This window comes from Phacochoerus africanus, chromosome 6 (assembly GCF_016906955.1).
Source record: "Phacochoerus africanus isolate WHEZ1 chromosome 6, ROS_Pafr_v1, whole genome shotgun sequence".
Lineage (NCBI taxonomy): Eukaryota > Metazoa > Chordata > Mammalia > Artiodactyla > Suidae > Phacochoerus > Phacochoerus africanus.
The window spans coordinates 128,842,727-128,859,969 of NC_062549.1; the positions used below are offsets into that span (position 1 = coordinate 128,842,727).

The window sequence follows — 17,243 nt, forward strand, 5'->3', positions numbered from 1 at the left end:
GGCAGAATCCCCACCAAGCATGGATGCCCAACGTTTACTCCAGGCTCCTAAGATCTGGGAGGTTTTTCTGGATCTGGCGTCATCTAACAGGCAGCTCAGGAGTGACAGCCACACAATTGAAAACTTCATTTCATTATATGTGTTCGGATCCTGGCTCCTCCTTTTTTTTTTTTTTTTTTTTTTCCTTCTACGGGAAGCTCGTTTCCCAAATTATACTGTGAGCTCCTTGAAGGCAAAATCATTCCTTCCACTCGCATCTCCTGAACATCATCCATGCAGGGCTGGCCCCGTGGCGTGTGCTGCTAAATAGATGACGACCAATTAATAGGAGAGTAAATCCTTACCTCGGAGCACGGGGGGCAGGGGAGCGAGTGGGAAAAGTGCTGGGTCTTCCCATCCACCGGGGTGAGAGGCGTGGCTATGTGGGACAGGCTGGCACCAAGACAGGGCTTTATTGGTGCTTAATTCTTTTTTCCAATTTAACAGTGATAATGATATAATGACTATATGATTTAATTGGCAGGTACGAGCCAGAAAAAGACCTCACTAACTCACACTAATGAGAAGGAGGCCCATTGCAGTCCGACTGAGGTTGCGCTTAGTAATTGATTTTCTATTTTTAAACCATGTGCTGAGCGCGCTCTTGCCAACATACACACGAGTTGACTGCAACACAGAATACACTTTGTTCTTTCATTTTGTCAAGTGTAGTTGCCTTTTAATTATTTATGATAATACTTAATAGTATATTAGTAACTGTCCTGCCGTGTGGCATGTAAAAATAATGAAGTCTTAGTAATGTGAGAACATGATAGAGCTCTCAGCTATTAAATCTTTGCTGCGAAGTGACGTGAGACTGGGGGTTCTTTGTGAGAATGGGGGGCTTGCAGATTAGGGAAGTGGAAATTAGCAAAGTTTTTCAACATCATAGTTTTGAAGTAGAGATGGTGATATTTTAAAATACATTGAACACGACTAATATGTTTGAATAAGACAAACACTTTAAGATACATGTTTCTTTTATGGAGGCTGCTTAGGAGATATTAAGACTTCATACAAAAATAGGCCTCGGCTGCTTTTCTACTTGGTGGCAGACTTTTCTATACTTTATTTTCACTTCTGACTCCCACAAAACACATTCTATCTCCAGATTATTAAGAATAATTTGAGCATGTGAAGGTTTTTTAAATTTCAAATGAATCTTTCTTATGGTTATGGATAGAATTATAATCATTTCCTGAGGAAAAAATAAGATTAATGTTTTAAAAGTTATATAAGACTTGACTTCATATTTTTGCTATTGGTATATTTTACATAGTTTTTTTTTTCTCTTTGCTTAACTATTCTGTTACATCCAACTTTCCAATTCTAAATTCCAGAAATAAATTTTACAAGATTCAGTTGAATAAACGTCTGCCAGAAGACTCCACCAAATTCTAACTCCAAATACTGACCCCCACCCCCCTGCTAAAAAGGGCCTCCCTTCCCTGCGGCAGAGTCATTGTTCTTTCTAGGGGTTTAGAAGTGTTTGCCCAGCTCCTCTGTCTTGGTAATTGGAAATGGCCCCCAGGCCTTTCAGGCCTCCCTTGCCCACCAGGTCTTCCTGTTTGTACTCTTCCCCCTGCAACCTGCAAATCATCCCTCATTCTCTTTAACCCTTGTTGGCACCTTGTGCGTATTCTAATTGGTCCTAGTCCCTCATTCACTAATTGCATGAGCGCTTTTCATCTCACCTTGTTGCCACGCACATAGAGGACTGAAATGAGAATTCTGTCCTATTACTAAAATATCGAGAATATGCGTTTTGAGACTGTACCTTTCAAGTGGCCGAGTTTTATTGTAGAGTTTGCATAGTTACTTTAAATGCATTGGTGAGAGAATAAGAACCGGACACTCATCACAACAGCAATCCTGGAAATGATGACCTATGACGTTATTATGAAAATAAAAACTCAGAGGTCGAGGAGGTCTTATCTCTATTTTAAGGACTAAGAGCTGAGGCAAGCTTGCAGGTAAATATCAGGATTATTAGCCCAAATGAATATTTTGGCAGCTTATCTTCTATGTCTGTGTTTTGTTTGTAAAATATGTATATATATAAACCACTACAAATAGTTTGTAGTGACTTATCTGAAAACTCGGTTGTAAGCCCTTACAACATCTCTCATGAACACGGACATCGAAAGCACATGCAAGGCATGCTGTCTAAAGCACATGGCTAGCAGAGACAATTTAGAAAACATGACAGACCGACGTTCCCAGGAGGAGACCCAGGGTCCCAGGTGAATGGTCAGCTTATGTAGACAGAGAATCCAAAGTGACCCATACTTGGGAGAGTTTTTCAAGAGGTGTGGTGATGGTTGTGGTACCTCCATCCTCACACCTGCAATTGGGCAGGTGTTCTGTGGCCAGGGCAAGACACCACCTGGAACAGAGCAGAGCAGGTTCAGACTCAGGGCAAAGCTACAGGCATTTTCTAGACAGTGGGCAGAAACTAATAAAGAACTCAGTTGAGGAACCTGGGCACTGGAGGAAAAGCATTACCTAGGAGCACTGGGTCTTTAGTCTAATTAGTAGCACACAAAATACAGGGTGGGGGGGCGGTGGTTTGGGCTGGGGTTATCAGCTTCCACTTCACTGGGGCTGTAAGAGAAATAAATTTTGTCAACTCTGTGCCCAGGCTGCTTTGAGCACTATGGTGAGTGCCACCCCTCAGGAGAAGTAATTAAGAAACACAGCTGGGCTAGAGAATCAGAAGCTGAACCACAGTGATTTCCAAAGTGAAATCTCTATGTCTGTATAGGTATCCATTTATGTACACAAATAAATATGCATTTTGGATAAGTGGGGACATATACCGACACAACACAGCTACTCTCCATCTTGCATCAGAGAAATTGTGCCATAAACGGTGTAGGCCAATGTGTAGAAATACTACTCCTTTATTTCCACCGAAGGCACCCAGACACCTGGGTAACTTGATGTATTCCATGTTCTCATGCTGTCCAGTTTCAAAGCACACAAGGTACATACTACAGAGCAAAGAGAGAAAATGCTTTTCAAGGGACTTCCATTTCTAAGCAATAATAGACCAGAGAGCTTGAAAACACTCCCAGCAATGAAACAACGAGAAATTTTAGAAAAAAAAATATATATCATGCATTTTTTCATGTGTGATCCCATGTGATCTGGGATCACAAGGAAGTCAGGGAAAACCTCATGGTTCAAAAATGGGAAACCGAGCAGTAGTGTAATGAGCTGGAGTTGATACTTAAGTGCTCGCAGTAAGGGGAGCTAGTCTTAGCAATGAAAGAATAAAGGGGAACACCTAAAGGCCCCAAAAGGGAGGCATTATAACTCAGATGTCATTTATAAATCTGGGAGCAGATGGCATAAATTTTAAAATCCTGCCCACTTATATAGGAAAATGACAAGTATGCTTTTCTGTATAAATGTAAACTCTAATGTGGAAAAAAATGCACACTTTATACTTTTAACCTAAAGCTTTTCTTAGGTAGGGGTGCTTTCAAATTTATAATATCAATGTGAAGAAGGACCCCTCTCAATAATACATTTACATGTCATAAACCAGAGCTGGGATACTGTGTACAAGCAAACACAAAACATTAATGGAGGGTAGATGCACAACATGTTGAATATGATTCTCATAGGTACATTTCACTCAAAATGAGCTCCCGATTTAGAATTTACAAAGAATTTCATGTTAGAAAATAATTCATTGTAAACAGTAATGACCACATACAGAAAACAGGATTACACATTCCATCTTCACATAAGAAATTTAGATGCTGTAAAATATTTGTGTTTAAAATAACTAAATATTTTTAAAAGCTATGAGAACATAATAAGAGAATATACTATAAAAAAGCCTCATCAGCTATTGAAAGAAAGGAAATAGAACACATACAAATTTTAAATACAGTCATTGCAAATATAAATCTATCAATCTATTTAAACAAAGGTTAGATCTAGCTAAAGAGAGAATTAGGAAACAGGAAGATAGATCTCTGGAAATTATCCTTATAATGTAGCGTAGAAAGATAAAGAGAAGGATAATATGGAGGAGAGTTTAAGAGCCATAGAAGATCAAATTAAAAAGTCAAACATATATTCCAAAGGGGTCCAGGAGAAAAGAACAGAGGGAATGAAGAAGAGACAATATGATAAAATGAAACATAAAACGATAATTGAGAAATTCTTCCAAAGTTGATATGAATGTGAATTGTCGGGTTCATGAAGTACTAGTAGTCTCAAAACATGATAAATATAATTCAGTTCACACTTAGATATACCATAGTGAAATTTCAAAGTTTTTTAAAAACTTCTGAAAGCAGCCAGAGAGAATGAAAAACAGTGAAGGAATAAAATTATAATGACAGCAGAATTATTGTTAGCAACACAAAAAACCAAAAGATAGTAGAGTAATGCTTTCAGTATGTTGAAACCAAGCAGTCATCAACTAGAACTGTCTGCTGTTGTCACTGCCCTGCAGAGATGGATGGGCTCTCTTCCCAGCATTCAGCTCACAGAGCATGACTAACGGTGACACACATACACAAAAAGTATGTGACACGTTATACTAATTACAGTGTTAATCACTGAACGAGGCTTAATGGAGAAGGCAGACTCTTGAGCCATTCTGAACATGACCCAAGAGCAGATGGAATGGTGACTACCTCATGATGGTTCTGCAGTTAAAGACGGAGCTGCGGATTTCCTTACATGATCCCTGGCTTGCATGGTTTGAGCTTTCTGCCACCACCAAAGGAGTGTGGTAGGCAGGTAAAGGTGTCCTGGTTCCCTCTGAAGGTGAAGGCAACTTGTGATTGAGAGGCTGTCGAAACAGGCACAGAAAAGACTTAACCAAATCCATGACTGAAAAGGACTTATCAACTTCTGGTTTTGCGGAGTCAGAAATTTCAATAATACTGAATATAAAGACCACAGCATCAAACTGCTATAATCCTTCATAGGGTGCTATTCATTCTTTCCAGGTTAAAAACAGGAAAAATTGGATTTTTAAATAGAAAAAAAAAAGTGGAAACAATTGCCCTTCATCTAAATAGGGGTTGTGTTGTAGGTTTCAATCCTTGAAAGCCCCTTTAATTTATATTGAGTGTTTTAAATATTTTAATCAAGGGGAGGAAGGCGAGGGTGTCCCTTGGGTTTTTTGTCAAGGCAAAATTATAAGTGCCAAAGACTTAATCTTAATTTGTTATCATTGGGTCAGAGCATCTGTGCCCATCCTGGGATATTTTAGGGCCACGAGTGATATGGCCATGGGAGATTTAAGCAAAGCCATAGTTCTAATGGGTAAGATGTGTTATATCAGTCAGTGCTCTATTTTACATTCAATAAATCCCCTGAGGTTAAGGTGATACTGTGTTTAAATTCAGTGGAATATCCAGGTAAAACTATAAGTCGAGCCCCAGTAATGATTAAGTCCCTGAAATTTTGCCAATGGATTCATCTTAGTGGACATTAAGTCAGGATCTAAGTTACAGAGGCACAAAAACCTTCCGTCTTTTTGTTGTATAAATGCTTTTAGTAAATTTGAATTTCCAGTTGGGTCAACATCTGGATCTTTGGGTCAGATTTTGTTTCCTTACCATATATCAGGGTTTTAAAAATCTATTTATTTATTTATGGTTACTGGTTATACTCCAGGGAGGTCCTCTCCATCCTGCTTATAAATTTATAAATCTATAAATTTTTTCCTCTGGGGGGTTTCATGGTACTACCATCAGGGTTTGGGTTCTCCCCCATGGTCACAGTTGAATAAACTCTCTAACTGTGCCACAGGGTTGTCATAGGTGCTATTCCTATAACCTTGAGTATAAGTTTTTTTTTTTTTTTCTGACAGAGGCACAGTTAACAGCAGTGGGAAAAGCCTTTTTTAGGGTCCTAGTGAGACACTGGCTCTTAGGAGTGTGGACCTCTGCATATGCCATATGGTGTCCACTCTGCCAGGGGGTCACCCAATGGGCCTGTGTTCTGCACAGGACATCAGTCTCTCCCCTGAGAGATCCAGAATGGGAACCGATACCCGACTGAAACACAAACTGCAAAGTCACAAGGTAAGAGGTCCCCTTTGTCCTAGCATCAGTCGTGGCTTACACTGGAATCAAGACAGGTGATTCAACCTGAGACATTCAGACAGGCCTGTGTTAAGCACTCAGTCCAGTGCTGCTCTACAGGGGACCGCAACCCCATGTGCCCGCCCTTAAATGCCAGTTTTCAAAACTTTCACCTTAGGTTCAGAAGAATCCAGCAAATGCGCTTCAAAGAAGCACAGTTCAACGTGCAAGCTTGCCAACAGGCAGCTACCCAGCTAGAAAGACGTGTTCATCAGCAGGCGGAAGGGCCATTTAGCAAGAAAAGAAATACCCCTGGTGGCCAAAGTCATTGCCTAGATACCCTGCTTAGCACACGGATCGTTGTGTCACTTCTCAAAGACAGAATGCATCCACCCCCAGTACAAATTTAGTTCTGATGTTGGAATTAGTGCTGCTGCATGTAACACCAAGAGGATATGAAAAAGATTTACTACTCATACAGTGAGGCTTTCGGGGGAGAGCAGAACAGGTTCCCAAGCAGGTCCAAACATGCCTTGAGAGCAGGGAGGGTGAATGGCTGTGGGTTTACGATAGTTATGAGCTGGGTTTAGCGTAAGCGTTCTCTTGCATGGACCACATTTGCATGGTTTGAGCTTCCCGTTGGCCCCCAAAGACAGAACACATAGGCTTTCTTATGAGCTCCAGAAAAAAGATAGGGGCAAGGGGTAGGAATTGAAAGGCGTCAGCGGTCAAACATCAATTATGGAACAGACCCTTTATCACATATACTTACTTAGCTGTTACTTGGGAGTAGAGATGAAACAAACGCTGAGCTTATCTTAGGTGGAGTCTCCACTGAAGGACATGCTTGTTGCTCTTCTTTGTTTGTAGCCATGCACACAGCATGTGGACCTTCCTGGGCCAGGGATCAGACTCACAACAGTGACATCACTGAATCCTTGACCGCTAGGCTGCCAGGGAACTCCTGGATATGTTTCAAATCAAACATAAGGAAGGTCCGAGATACAAGATGGAAGAGTGAGCCAAAAAAGGCGGGGGGGCAGTTCATGGCAGAGTCTATGAGGCAGCCGTCTCTCTCCCGGTCCACTGACGTTGTTTAAACTCACTAACTTCTTTGAAAACATTTACAGAGCACTATTTAGTTGGCGCTGCAACATGGATGAGGTAAAGGGTGTCCCAGCCCGCATGGCAGAAGCAGCAGGAGCAGCCAGCCTTGCGCACTGAGCCTGCTTCTGCAAGTTCTCATGGTCCTGGTGCCACATTCTGTTGGTTCCTGTTCTTTGATTTTACAGGCCGTTCACTTCAGGGGCAGGTAGCCAGCCAGTGCTCTCCCACTGCCCACGAAACAGAGTGTGCTGGGGATTAAGTTTACAGAGCCTGAGGCTTTTACCCTGCATCAGAAAGGTTGAGCTGCCGTCTCGGTTCCTGAAACCACCACCAAACAACCACCTTAAGCGGACACTCGAGACTCAGAGTCACATCTTGAATGCGTTGAAACAGCCATAGATCGACAAGTCTCTTCCTAATGAAACAATTTAAAATGAATCATTCCTGATTTTGTTCTCCCAAATAACTTTTTCCAACCTCTCTTTTAGCTCTCTTTTTCCCCCCAATCTGCTGGAATTATTAGGGTTTGTGTCCTTGGCCAACCTCGAAAGCATAATCCTAAGAAATAGCATCCCTGAGTTTAGAAGATCTATACTTGTTTCTGGGATTGCTTCGTCGTCAGCTCTGCGATGGTGGGCAAAGTGACTTAATTTTTCTGAGCCCCAGATTCTTTATCTGCAAGTGGGAATAGTAGTAGATGAAAAATGACCCAGACTGTCTGAGTGTCACTCAAAGCTGGGCACAGATAACGTAAAATATTATTGATCCGTTTCCCCTCACTACGATATCAGCCTTTTAAAGTGAGAGCGTGTCTTAGGATCTTCTTAAGTCACCATCACCTAACACTGAGCTATGACTGTGGCGGGGTATACATGGCTCATTTCAAATTAACACTTCTTTTTAAATTCATTAATTGAAATTCAAATTCAATCCTATCGCTGCCCGGATTTATTTTCTCTCTGCTTCACTGCCTTCTTCCCTTTATCTCAAGTTTTGTGTCTCTTACAGTTTCTTTACCTTTTTGTCTTCTCAATCTCAAGGGTCATGAAAGTCCCAAGAGACAGGTGAGAAAAATAAGAGGTAAAAAAAAAAAGAAAATCTTTTCATAAGGCAAAGCAGTCACTGAATATGAATGAAACATAATTTCAGAACCACAGCAGAAGAAAGATGCCTAGGCATAGACTCTGAAGTCCTAGAAATGCAGGCCCCACAATGCCCTCTCCCCCGCTGCCCAGCGGTAGGGCGGGCTGGCGTGCAGGTGTGCCCTGGCTCCAGTGAGTGTAGCTGTCCTTTTGTGATGGTCCCCAGGGCCTGGCAAAGGGATCAGGAGCCCCTGTCTCCATGCGGATGTCTCGAGGACAAAACTCCAGCTCCATCACAGAGACTACAGTTAAGGATGAACTCAACGAGGCCAGCAGCACTCCCTGCTGCGACCTGACTTGGCAGAGACACAGAGGAACGAGTGGCAGAGAAGAGCAGCCCGAACACAAAGCCGGTGGTCTGGCCTCTCCTCTCGTTCCGTTTGGGGACAAGGAAGTTTCATCGCTGTGCCCTTTCACACGCGGCTGAGCAACTGCCTGCCCAGCAACGCCCAATGGCCCCCTGTTGGGCCTCATTCCTTAACCTCCTAAGTTATTACAGTTAATACCCTGGTTAATGGTTTCTGGAAAGACGATACCCATCAGCATCTGAGTGCACACACGCGGGCCGAAATATTGAGAAATCGTAGGTATGCGAGGCAAAGCCTGGGTGTGCCGCCTGTGGAAAGGAGCTCATTAGGATTTAATCTTTCACCGAGTGACTCATGCAAAGGGAACGGAGGCTCTTTCCTCTCTGATTCGGCAGAGGTTTTGTCCAAGCTTTCAAACAGGTCTCTTTGGAATGTGTCTGGTCAGTCCCGAAGACGCTGCTTAAGCATATGGAACTTAAAAGCCGTGATTTTTTTTTTTTTTTTAACTGTTGTATACTCTAGCAAGTTCCTGAGACTCAAATGGCAGAACCAAAGCAGAAGACGGGCTGCCAAGACGCACGGCCAGTTGGGGGAAAGTGTGTGGGGAATGGTCCAGCAGGCTTCTCGAGCTTCCAGCGCAGCCTGATAGAACTTCGTATTACCTTCTGTTCTGCTGCCTGAGCTCTGCCAGGCTTTTGTTTGAAAAAGCATCTTTATGAAGCAGCAGATTTGTTACGTTGTATCTGAACATCCTTGCCTCTCACCTTGGTTCCTGCCTTTAACTTGAGTGGCAATGGCTTGCTCTTTTGAGCTCCCCTTACAGAAGAGACCAAAAGGACCCAAGGCAGGTGAGGGTACCAGGCAGACCCTGCCAGGTGGAATATTTTTTTTTTCTGCTAAAATTAGCATACGACAATAGGAATTTGGCACAAATGCTGCAGTCAGCTAAGAGAGGTCAAGTCCTTTTCCAGGATAACGTACTTGTTAGTCCCAGTGAAAAAAAAGGCGGGGTGGGGTGGTGGGGGTGGGGGTTTCTGCTTTATCAATAAAAGCATACAGAGCCGAATACCTACACAAAGAAATGTTCAGTATAATTTATGGCATTTCATCATGTTGAACTGCATTTCAAGTAATTCACCCTGGCAGTTTTACTCTCAAAATGGAAATCTTTATGCTTTTCTTGCCTCCATCACATAAAATGAGTTTGTGTCCGACTCTAGTCCATATACTTGATAATTTGTCTGACTGGGTAGGGTTCTTAGCAGTTTAAGACATAAACCCATCTGGATTTTGAGAGAGAGTTAACAGACAGGCGAGATTTCTACGATGATCTCTTAAAAATTGCAGTGTAACACACAAAAGTGAGATGTAAGTAACAAGATTTTCCATACACCAGGAACACCAGGGAAATTCAAACTCAAGTTCCCTCGATTAATTTCCAGGGATTAAGTGGTGGTATTGAAGTCAATGAAAGATACATTTTACAAAGCTGAGAGGTCAATTCAATTCAGAAAAGCAGACCAAAGCACACATCATCTTTAGAGTTTCTGAGGCTAAAATGTAGCCAGATCAATTGAGGGAAAGATTTTGTAAGATTCTCCAGTCTGGTCAGAGTAAGTGAAAAGCAGTGGTCAAATCAGAGCATCCTGAAGGTTCCACTGATAGAATGTCAGACCTCTGAGGCACCTGGAGATTTCTTAGCACAGCCCATAGTTTTATAAGGAGGAAAGCGAGGCTCGAGGAGATTAAATGACTTTGCTGACACCGCTTAGCTGGTCTGCGTGGGTGCCCACCCTCTGCCTTTCAGATACGGGTCTTTTTAACTCTCCCATCACATTCTCGCAGGAACTGATGATTTTCTTGAGTTGGTTTCTTTTGCTTTTATGTTTTGGAATGAGGATGATGATAAATCTTGGATAAAATACCGATAACAGAATTTTGAACTTTCATTTATGTAGTTCTTGTGACGTTGCACAGAAAGCAGAGAGAATTCATTTTACATTTGGATTCAATATTTCAATTTATAAAACACTTGAATATCTAAGCATTTGCCAATAACATAAGCTACTTACCTTTTAACCCATTTACCGAGACGTTATTGAGGATGGCGAGAGGTTACACAACTTTGCCAAGGTCACATAACCAGGCAATAAAGAAGCAGAAACTTGAACTCCGCACTTTTTATAGTTTAAGCCACATAAATTGTGGGGGATCACGAAGTACAGGGATCAACTCATCACGTTTTCACTGAGGAGGCGATGAAGCGTTCATTAGCTGTTTCCTTATATGAACTTCACATGGGAGATTGAGACTCAAACAGAAATCCCACCTCTACCTTAAACTAGTCTGGGGGACATTGGTTCAGTAATTTATTTATGACTCAATTGTCTCATCTGTTTAATGGCAGTAATAATAACTATAGGTTTTCTGTAACTATTAAGTGGCTAATATATGGAAAAACAGTAGTCTCATTGTTTTGCATACAATACATCCTGTTTGGTATTCCTTATGTTATTTTTCTGAGCTATACTATCAGCAAGACAGAGGAAATGTTTGTCTTTTATCATTAATTTATGAAGATTTGCATGTATAACTTTTATTATATATAGATTAGACTATATACATAGAGTTAAGGTTATGTGATTTTTATGCATAATTTATTTATTATGTATAGATATAAATATAGATTGTAGATAGATATAGATTTATAGATATAAACTATATAGATATAGATGAATTAAGTTTATATGAGCTTTAGTAAACACTGTCAGTAATTAGCCTTAAAACCTTTCAGAAGGCAAGCCCCTTAAGAGCAAATCTGTGTGTTTTGTCTTTGATGAAGAACTATCGACAGTGACAAGATATGCCCAGCCATAGATCTTCAGAACCTATTATGTTTCTGGAAAAGAACAGGGGTTCAATGAATAGTTTTTATGGTTGAAGCAGAGTTCAAACACTGATTTTGAAAATAAGCCTCACCTTGGGCTGCCTGGCTGGTCGGCTTGCATGTGTATGTATGTATGTACGTATGTATGTATGTTTGTACATATGTATGTATGTTTGTACGTATTTGTCTGGAGTTAGAGGGGAAAGCTATGGATGTGCTCGTCTGCCGTAAGGTCTCACTTGCTGCTCACATGTTGAGCACCTGGTTCTGTCACTGTTTCTCTGGTGTTTGACGTCATAGCATGTGAATCATATAGCATGGATTCTAGATACTAGTCTGGACAGCTAATTATATTATCTGATGCTCAATCAAAGAGACGGTCTAGCTCAGCAGTAGAGAAAAAGTGGCTGTGTTGAACATACTGAGAAATACACTATACGTACTATGCCTTTTGTAATGTAGGGGTTCAATGATACGCAATTAACTTTAGCTCCTTCACAAGATTCAACTCAATTGTTCAAAACCTGATACTTTAGATTTTTTTTTGCGTGAACTTTTTTTTTTATGCACGAGGTTGAATCATATGTGCACATACACATATATGTTACAGGTGTTTCTGCATGACATTCGGACACCACCCAGAGGGGAACGGCTGCAGCACTATAGTCCCTTTCTGGGCCATCCTTGAAGGACAGGAGGGAAAAGGAACAATCCTATCAGTGGGCAGATCTTGACACAGGACACCTGGAGATGCACCGGAAGGAGAAATGGCAAGAGGTAAGAGTCTATACAGATTCATGGACTGTGACCAGCGGTTTGGCTGGATTGTTAGGGACTTAGAAGGAACATGATTGAAAACTGGCAACAAGGAAATCTGGTGAAGAGGTATGGCAGTAGACATCTCTGAATGCACACAAAATATGAAGACGGTTTTGTTCTATGTGGATATTCACCCACGGGTGACTATATAGCAGAAGAGGGTTTTATTAACCAAGTGAAAAGGACGACCCATCCCGGGGATGCCAACACCCTCCTTTCCCCAGCCACCCCTATCATTGCCCAAGGGACTCATGAACCAAGTGGCCATGGAGGCAAGGATGTGGGTTACACACGGGCTCTGAAACACAGAACTTGCATTTCGCACCACTGACCAGCTCAACCACTGCTACGTGCCCAATGTGCCAGCAGCAGAGACCCTGGTATAGAATGATTCTCTAGGGTTATCCACCAGCTACCTGATTGACTGCATTGGGCTGATTTTATCATGGGAGAGGCAATGCTTCCTTCTTAGTGGAATGGGCACTTATTCTGTGGACAGATTTGCCGGCACACAATGCTCTGTCACAAATACCATCTGGGGAGGTACAGAGTGCTTTACCTACCATCACAGGATTCCATAGAGCATTGCTTCTGATCAAGGAACTGACTTCACAGAAAATGAAGATGAGAAGGGGCTCCCAGGCAAGGCAGGGAGCATGTACCAAAGCACAGAGGCAGGCAAGGCCATGATCTCTTTGGTGACTGCCAGATACTAACGCCTGTTTGTGATGTAACTGCTAATTGGGGAGTGACGGGAATGGAGGCTGAGTACCAGTTTGGTGGGGTGGAAAGGGACACACACTCCATGCCAAGGCAAGGATTTTAACAAGGTGTCCATGAAGAGCGACTGAAAGTTCTGAAGTCAGAGGATGAAAACACCAGATCTGCACTGAGAGCATGCAGGTCCAGCAGAAGCAGAGGTGAAATGAGACCGTACTTTCCAGGCCGTAACAGCCTGAAAGTAAAAACAGCTTCGCAGCAACAGTGACAAGGCCTTATTTCTCCGACTGCTCACAAACCACTTCCTCTAATCCTTTTTTCCTAAATAGATGAGGGCGTCCCTCCCTCAGACTCGTCTCCTACAAGATCTAGTCCCTTTGGCCACGCGGGTTACTCGCTTTCTCCATGTTTAAGTGCGCGGGATCCGGAGCAAGAGTGCCTGGAACAAAATTCTGCCCCCTTCGCTTACTAGCTGAGTGAAGGCAGTCAAGTTATGAAGACGAAATAAGTTAGTGTATGTAAAGGACACAGAACAGCACCTAGGATATAGTAAAGGCTTAATAAACACTAGAGAAAACAACTGGAATTCCTATTCAGAAGTGTTTTTTATGCTGTGGGTCGGATCCACTAGGGGCCGTTCATCAGTTTAATAGGACTAACAGTTGTACTTTTTTTTTTGTCTTTTTGTCTTTTTTTTGTTGTTGTTGTTGTTGCTATTTCTTGGGCCGCTCCCGCGGCATATGGAGGTTCCCAGGCTAGGGGTTCAATCGGAGCTGTAGCCACCGGCCTACGCCAGAGCCACAGCAACGCGGGATCCGAGCCGCGTCTGCCACCTACACCACAGCTCACGGCAATGCCGGATCGTTAACCCACTGAGCAAGGGCAGGGACCGAACCCGCAACCTCATGGTTCCTAGTCGGATTCGTTAACCACTGCGCCACGACGGGAACTCCACAATCGTACTTTTTTAAACAAAAGAATGTAAAATATGATCTAATAGAAAATGTCATAGAATGTAGAAAACACCAGCGTGCTTTTCATGGCAAGGATTAGCGCTGTTGTTTCATGAAACTCTCTTTCAATGTGTACGGCTGTGTGCGTACATACGTATGTATGTTCAGTTGGGATAGAAACTAGGTTTCTCCTTGTACTTAATGGTCACAAAGGTAGGTATGTTGTGTTTACTGCTGTATCCATAACCCTTAGTTCTTGGAATATAGGAGGTACTCAGTAAATCTGTGTGGCATCCGTGAGTGGATACATGAGAACACCAGCTTCCTGTGGCCATGCCCCAGGGGTGGGCAGTGTCCAAAGGGCTATTTTGTGGCTAATGCACAGTCAAGGAGCTGAGGCTGCTGTTCCTGGGCCATCCACTGGCATCTGCACCAAGACCACTGATGGAACCGAGGGGTCTGCAAAGACACCTCCTCCCCTGGCTGCAGAAGCTGCTGAAACAACGTTGCCCAATGCTCTCCTTCCATGTCCTGGGGAGTCGGAGCTGAAATTTACTTTTGTTTCTCATCTGCAGCCCCCTGAGACTCAGACCAAAGCCTAAGAGGCTGGCCAGGGACACTTGAGTACAGACATGCCGTTGTCTTCAGCGTCACCTCTTTTCCCTGACATTAGCCCATCTTTCTGGAACCAAAACTTCTTTCTTTGTGTCTATGGTCCCTGAATCTTTTTCTATTTTTCTTGAAGGTTTTAAATCTCTTGTAACAATAAAGCCTTACTGGGCAGCCTTGCCTACCCAGGCCGGTCTCAGCACGACTATATTCTGTAATGAACCCAGCTGATCTCATGCCATATCTGGCTTAATGCAACAGTCTCTGCAAAATATGACAAGGGCCCGAACTAAGTCCGTGGTGGTGTTTACTGAGAGGTAGTGACATCTCAATGGTAATAGGACAGTCAAGGGTCATATTTAAAATAGGTAACAATCAGTTTGGCAAGACCACCGAACCCCAAAGCTGCCGCCACAAACAATCTGAAAGGACCCCAAACGCAAGCCACACCATAGCTCTGAGCCAGTGCCCACTGGCTGAATCTCGGCTTTGGTCTCCATAATTGTTTCAGGTCATATTTCCAAAAGTCCAAGTTTAGAGAGATTTCTGAGCAGTACCATGGAGGTCAGGGGTAAGAAGAAAGAGAAGCTTGATATGGAAGTGCCATGGCAGGCAGAGGGCAGGGAACTGATAGCATCATCCGTGTTTGGGTTGCTATGGGCCGGTCTAAATGAATACGGAGCTGTGCTCAGACCACAGCTTAAGAACCTCGGAAGAGGCTCACCCTTGAAAACTCACCAGGAAGTAACTGCCTGCACCACAGGCAGAGGCTAGACTTCTGCTTTCATAATCGTACAAAGCCATATCCTGCACAGACACTTCACCTACCAATCTGACTTTCCTGTGGACTTAGAGAAGGCAAGACTTTTTACAATTCCTGAAATTAAAACGCCATGCTTCGGCTGACGACAGCCTGCTACCTGTTCACTCTGACTTGGCCCAGAAATGCCCTGTAACATTTCACAGGGCTGGACCTTGCAAACTGAAAGACTAATTTTGAGGTGGGAAAAAAGGTACATTTCTCTTGCATTTGATCTTTGAAAGGGTCAAATTCTGATTATTTGAGGCTCTCGAGCTTTTCCTTTTAATTTACCAACCGTGCAAGCTTTATCAGAAATATAGGGAACAAATAACTCACCTGATCAATGCCGGAATCTCCTCCAGATTTTCCGAAGTATTAAACCCTAACGTTAACATTTACCCTGGTTGGAGCTGGAGGTTTTTCATTTTGTGCCTGAGTTAAACATTAGCTATTTTTACCCTACTCTAGTCTGTTATCACAGACAGATTCAAAATTATACTTGTTGGTCGACAGAGAGAGAAAGAGAAGCAAAAGTTAATGACAGAAGTTATTTTGTAGGTGTTTTGAGAGGCGGGAGAGAAAGAGGAATGCTGTTAGGGATTTTTCTGAATCTTCTCTGCGTCCTCCCCGGCGAATACTCCCTGCTCTAGATTCTTTACCACATTTTCAAATGTCCGGGTCCTCTTGGCTCCTCATTGAAGCCACCGGGAGCGGGGATTCCAGCGCCGAGGCCAGCGCTGACAGCAACCCTGCCAGCAACGCATAAAGCACAGCCCTGCTAAGATTTCACCTTTTAAGCAATGACAGAATAATTACAGGACGACGTGTCCTTCATGAGCAAAAACAACCCAACCGAAGTGCTTTCAAGGCTGGCCTGGCCTACTTCTCGCCTGGCAAGCCGCATACATCATCCGCTGGGAAGGGACCGGTCCCGGGCACGTGGCGCGCGTGGGGGCGTGGGGGCCACCGGGTCGGGCTGCACGGGAGCCCATCGTGGGCGCAGGCGCTCGGTCCCAAGTTGGGGGGGGAAGCTCTGATGATAACCACCCCCTGCATTTCACCTCCATCGCTCTTCCCCGTAATCTTTAAACCTCAGGCTGCTTTAAAGGGAAAATTTAATCCATATATGTCTGCCTCATTTTCATTTAAATCATCCGAAAAAGTTGTTTTAAGCGAGTTCTTTGATGTCCTACACTCCCTTGAGCCTTTTCTTAGCCTATTTTCTTAAAAAACAGGAATTAGCATTTTCCCAGGTGGGGAGGCTCTCAGACTCCCTTCCTCCCCAGCGCAGCTCCGCCGTCCCCGCCCACGTGTCCGCCGAAAGAGAGAGGGAAGTGTTGGGGGCACCGAGGGAGCGCTGGCCCAGGGGACAGCTGATCCGAGGGTGGGACAGCGTTTAGAGACACGGACCTCAGCGCGGGGCCCTCAAGAGGTCAACCATGAGCCTTCCTTCCCCGAGGATCTGCCCGCGAGAGGACTGGGTCCCCCACACCTGACCGGGGCCTGCATTCTGGAGAATTCAGAGGCGCCCATCTTAAAGCAAGCAGCTCTTTCTGCCTTAACAGAGTTTCGATGGAAGTGCAGACATGCCCCTGCTGGAACCCGCATTTTCTGCCTTGCGGTGGCACCTTACGTCTTTGCTTTGTGCCTAATGGGTATCATTTCACTGTGGTTTTCACATTCAGGACAGAACTTAATCATTTTTAGGTACACAGAAGTAGGCATATTCCATCTTGCTGTGCACAGTATTATCCAAAGAGTAATCTGTGTTTGGCTAAAACTCAAGGGTTCCCACAGT

General features: G+C 43.5%; 1 long non-coding RNA gene across 1 annotated transcript; it reads right to left on the reverse strand.

Annotated features, from left to right (window-relative positions):
* Positions 1–1,381: 1,381 nt before the first annotated feature.
* LOC125128964 (uncharacterized) lies at positions 1,382–16,228 on the reverse strand. Its single transcript, XR_007135362.1, has 3 exons — positions 15,782–16,228; positions 6,871–7,620; positions 1,382–2,425 (listed from the first exon to the last, which is right to left on the reverse strand). It is a non-coding gene; the product is annotated as an uncharacterized LOC125128964 (long non-coding RNA).
* Between the last annotated feature and the right edge of the window lie 1,015 nt (positions 16,229–17,243).